The sequence below is a fragment of the Glycine max genome, chromosome 9 (assembly GCF_000004515.6).
Source record: "Glycine max cultivar Williams 82 chromosome 9, Glycine_max_v4.0, whole genome shotgun sequence".
NCBI classification, from domain to species: Eukaryota; Viridiplantae; Streptophyta; class Magnoliopsida; order Fabales; family Fabaceae; genus Glycine; species Glycine max.
The window spans coordinates 37,503,322-37,509,309 of record NC_038245.2 but is presented as its reverse complement, the minus strand read 5'-3'; the positions used below and the strand labels follow the sequence as shown (position 1 = coordinate 37,509,309).

At 31.4% G+C, this 5,988-nt stretch overlaps 1 pseudogene; it reads left to right on the top strand.

Moving 5' to 3' along the window:
• Window positions 1-583: 583 nt before the first annotated feature.
• LOC121172844 (calcium-dependent protein kinase 6-like) lies at window positions 584-5,045 on the top strand (annotated as a pseudogene).
• The last annotated feature ends 943 nt before the right edge of the window (window positions 5,046-5,988 follow it).

Below are 5,988 nucleotides of genomic sequence, written 5' to 3'. Positions count from 1 at the left end.
AAAAGAAACATTGGATTCTAGAGAAGTCTTTAGCATGAACACAACTCTAACCTTGTGAGATTCCAATACATATCAACATGACAAACAAAATGCTCATACAGCTATAAATAACACAAAACACCCTTAATACAAACAAACTCACAATTTCACACAACATACTCTCATAAACCAAATTCAATCTTATTACTATGCCATTTTTGGGAGAGTCAAGCAGCTGGACCATTGCTAACTTGAGATTAGCCTTCATTTTTTCAAATGGATCAATTACTCACAACCAAAGTGGTGTTTATTTTTGAAATTCCACTTCAACACCAAGCGTAGAATGCAAACACCCTTCCGCTAACCAATGATCAATTAGTAGATGAAATCTACTATCAACAACCATTCATAGATGTAGGTTAACAATATTTTTTTCCATCTCTCCAATTGAAAAATGAGGATGATGTTTGCACAATGTTAATGTGCAATGAGCAAAACTCGTGTGTTGCCCTATAGAATTATTATGTACCATCAATAATGAGCAAAACTGGGTGCTATACTCAACCTACTTCAATCCACTATCACTCATTCTCATAATGCAATTATGTATTACAACGGGGAGTGGAACATACCACACCAAGGTGGATTTTTGGGTTACTCCTTCACTGGAACAAATCCAATAAGATTTGGCATTACTTCAAGATGTAGCATGGAGAAACTCAAGGATTTAATCAAGCAAGTTGCACCTATAGGGGTTCTTCCTTATGAAATTCACAAATCACAATTGGTCAGACGATTGTTATTTGGACAACCAGGTCATGCTAAGTATTTCGAAAATTTAATTGAATATGAAATAACAGAATTGAAAAACAACAAAGACATGTTAAAGGTGTTAGCACAATCCAACTATTGAAAACGATTCTGCCCAATAGAAATTTTGGCTATTTTTAACAAACCAACAACCGAAATAGAAAAAAGACAAGTATCCTACGCAGCGTATTTGAGATTATCATTAATTTTGTCATATTTGCATTGTAATTAATTGTATTTGTTTAATATGTTTCATTATTCTCAGCTATTATCTCATTTATCACACATATGTCTGTTGTATAAGACAAATGTATCAATCATTTTTTCACTGTAATTTTTAATTTGTTCTAATACTACTAACTAATTTTTTTAACAAACATAACAATAAAACATTAACGGCACATAAATTTAACTAAAAAATTACATACAACGTAACTAAAAAATTTATTATAATTTTATCTAATTTTTTCATTTTTCTTTATCTGTATATATCTCTTTAAATAAATATAAAAACATTAAAAAAATTAATTTAATAAAAAAAAATTAAAATCAATTAAAAATATATTTATATAATATAATATTTATATTATTTTAATAATTAAAATTAAAAACAAAAAAAATAAAACATCAAGCACAGGAGTTGAGGGGGCCAAACCCGACTTCCTTAGTGTAGTGGGCAACTAGTGTCCTCTCATAAATACTTTCTCAATAGGTAGTATTCAACTAGTACTCTCTCGAAAATACTTTTTCAATAGGTATATCGTGGAAAAAATCAAGAGAGAAAAGGGCACACTAACCCTTAAATAGTCCACCATAAACCATATGAAATACTTCTCCCCGGTAGATGTCATGGTTCTTTTGTTAGACTGATGTAATCAAACTAAATAAAGTAATTTGTAACGAAATGAACTCTGATGTAGTGTGGTGAAACAAAGAAATGAATTTTGAAAAGACACGTAGAATGTGTTTGTGTTTAGGTTAAAGGGAAAGCAACAAAAAACACAACTCCCACGTTGCTTTGTTATTTTTGCATTGGAATGCATTTTTCCCCTTCATCATAATTTTATGCGTTTCCAACACACTCATAAGCATTAGCTCTACGGTAATGTGAAATTGTCTGAGCGTATTTTGTGTGACTTGCTTTTAGTAATGTTATACCTTTTGTGATATATTTCTTAATATTCTGTAGAGTAAGTATTGACTAGAAAAAAATTGATATCTTAAAAATATAAATATATTTTTTCTTCATTCAGTAGGAATTCTATAAAGTAAGTATTGAATGAAAAATAATATATTTAATATTTTAAAAAGATAAATATGTATATATATATATATATATATTCTATATTTAGTAGGAATTTTATAAATTAAGTATTGAATAAAAAATAATATATTTAATATTTTGAAAATATAAATATTTATTTTTCTTTATTTAGTAGGAATTTTATAATGTAAGTATCAAATGAGAAAATAATATACTTAATATCTTGAAAAGATAAAATATTTATTTTTTCTTTATTTAGTAGGAATTTGATATATTAAGTATTAAATAAATAAAATACATTTAATATACTGAAAAAGATAAATATATTTTCTCCTTATTTATATAGTAGGATGGTTTTAAAGAAAATATTTTTTTGGAATATAGTAAATGAAGTCAAAACTTACAAATTATAAAATGATTATTTTAATCTAGTTAGAGTATAGTTTATATATTAAAAATATTTATTTATTATAATTTTAAATGATGTAAAAATAAATATTCTGATTTTTTTGTGTTAGAAGCTCTGAAATAATAAGGACAAGTTCATGCTTCAAAAGGAATGCAAATTTTTTTAAAAATAAAATAAAATCTAAAAATGTAGTTCTAACATATTTAATTCATCTCTAAGAAATATTCAATTTTATTAAAATTAACTATAATTAAGTGGATGATCATTGGTCAATAATAATCTCATGATTAACACCTTGTAGCAAAGAGAATCATATGTATTCCACTTGACATGGTAATCCAATGACTTAACAATTTTCTCTCTTTCATTCAGTTGAGTAAGAAAATAAGATAAAAGACAAAAAAAATATATAAAATAACCTAACAAAACAAGATAACTATGTCAAAGTAGTAATAGTTCATTCTTTTTATTGTGTTAATACACCTTAACTTCTTTTCCTTCCCAGTTGGAATAATGATAGTTCGGAACAATGATGCTCATTCTATGGATGATTCAAACTACGAATTTTCTAAATAAAATAAATTTAACATCTTAAAATAATAGACTTCACAGTTTTTTTTACATTAAGTTCTAACTATCAATCATAGTATTTAGTCTTAATTGTAATTTTTTTTTGTCATTTATCTATTTTGCTTTTGTGAATTCTATCATCAAACTACAACTACAAAATGTGATTAATCAAATTAATTATTTTTTATTAAAGAAATTAGTTGAAAGAATTTTTAATTATTATAAATTTTAACTATGGATGTGAAGTTGAAGTTGAAGACTATTTCATTAAACTAAATTAGAAGTCGGGCTGTTGGGAAGCCTTCAATTTCAACAAGTCACAACCAAACAAAGCAGCAACAACATCAAAGCACAATGAAAAGATTTTTGTTGAGGTAAGCAAATTGAGTAGTTACATAGTATATTTCTTTATGTGTTGGGGAGGGAGGAAATTGGTATAGCAATGAACCTTACTTCATATAATTATTATTACAAAGTAGCAACCATATTAGACACAAGCCACATCTCTAGTGTAAAAGATCAGTTCGGTCAGCAACTGGGTTGGAGCAGTTTGGTGTGTCATAAGGGCATGTTACATGTTATCACAGGTTGACAGGAGAGGTTTTGACATCAATTGCTAAAGATAGGTTGGTTACTTCGGATGGGAGTGTAAACATGAGAGAGATAATGGCTAGGCTATCTGACACCCCAATGTTGTGGATCTCAAGGTGGTTTACGAAGAGGAAGGTTTTGTTCATTGGGGATGGAGCTTTGTGCTGGAGGCGAGCTGTTTCACAGATTAGAGAAGCATGGATGGTTTTCGGAATCTGAAGACAGGGTTCTCTTTGGGCACACCTTATGCAGGTTGTAAGCATGAGAACATTCTCTTAGCAACAAGATCCTCCTCATCTCCTATTAAATTGGCAGATTCTGGGCTTGCAACCTGAATCAAGCCGTACTTACTTCCTCCGCTTCCTTTTCAATTTGCATATCATAATCTTCTTTTCAATTTTGGTTACTCCTAGTCTCATGAACATGTGTGGTATTAATATTCAAATATTGGTATTTGTCTAAGCATGTCAGAGTTTGCATGGGTTAATGGGGAGTCCATTCGAGTCCACAGGTACTAGCTGGTGCATATAACCAGGCTGCTGATGGGTGAAGGACTAGTGTTATTCTTTACACTTTGTTGAGTGGGATGCCTCAGTTTTCGGGGAAGACCAAGTCGCTGAAGCCATTTAAGCTACATCCCTGAAGTTTCCTTTGGAACCTTGGGATCGCATTCCTGAATATGCTAAGGATTTGATAAGGGGAATGCTCTGCACAGACCCTTCTCTTAAAGGCTCACTGTCCAGGAGGTAGGTTTTAGGTAAGCTTACTGATTTTTTTTCTCGCTGTTAATGCCTATCTGCTGAATTTGTTTTATTTAGATCTCACATTGGAGTTAAGAGAGCATTTTGGTCAAGCAGGATAACGACAGTTCAACTGATGTATAGACTATTAAAAAATTGAACATAAAAAGATCATTACTATCTATTGAATACGTCATAACTGAAGCTTTAAGAATATGCTAATTCTACTTATTGAATCAATAATCTGACAATTCTGAACATTTAGATTATGGCAAATATGGCTCAGCAATAAAGTTATGCCATAACATCAAAGAGAAATGCTTGCTGACAGCACACTCTAACTCCAAAAACTATTAAAACTAATAGGGCTTGTTTACGGTATAAAATTCATCATATTATGTCATTTATGGTGTGTGTTCAAATGAATTTGTTTCTCCAATTTTCTTCTGAACTTTCCCTTTCTAGATCATATCATTGCTAGATGGAAAGCAACCAAACAAATCCTGAACAACTAAGTAAACATAAAATCCAAAATTGTGAAGAATGGGATGATGGTGGCAGCTCGTTCTCTGCCTCTTTCATGTCCAAGAGTCAAGACATTAGCTTTGGTGCCGGCTCACCTACTTGTGACGCTCAATTCCCCTGCTTTGGAATTTTTTTCTCCCATCCCCTCAATGCTTAGGTTTTCATCCCTCGACCACATCTGCTGATAGCACTCGGCACTAGAGGCCCAGACACACTAGCTAGCAGAAAACCCACAGGCGGCGAGGAATATATCCATTAGGCTGCTACTTTAAGAAATTACTCTAAGTAGTGATAAATAAAGTAATTATGTTACAGTGGAATTGCACCTTTTTGCTCTCTGTTTTAGTGGACCAGGTGTCATGCAATGATAGGATTTGTTAGAATTTTCTGTTTTATGTCTAGAGGTGTAGAACTATATATATGAATGAAATTGGCAGAAAAGATATCAAAATTTTACCCAAAACCTGTTTGCTTTATCTCTTAGCTTCTGGAGCCTGACCTCTAATACAGGGAGTTTTTCTCTTTATTCACCAACACCCTAACATTCGCTGTTGAGCAAAAGAGTTGTAAATTAGAGTGCTCAGCTAACATGGCAGATGTAAATGCAATTGCTGGAGGTATGCTTAAAGCCTTTTATTTTAACCGTCTTTACTATTTCTTAGCTTCATGGTCTGATCTTGTTAGCAAATTTTCGCAGAAACAAACTTGGGAAGACTACTTTTGCTACAAGATTCTCCTCTTTGGATTGGACGTGATGTTAAAGAAATGGATCACAAGCAAGAGAAACAGAACAATTGAACATGGTGAGTGTGAGCAACTTGACCTTATGGTGATTGAATCAGTCATCCGTTGGTCATCATGCACTCAACTACCTACATCTTTCAGATCATCTCTTCTCTGCTAAGTGGATAGAAGACTTGACTTGTTAAACGAATTGCTTCATGCTGTGCCTAAATTGCAGCATACTTGTGCAAATTTTATTTGGCTAAAGCTTTGTATATGCTTCGCGCATCAAACTATAATAATAAATAAAGTTAAAAAAAATTAAGGTAGACAAAAGAAAATAACTAATGTTTCTAAATACCAATGAACACCAATGC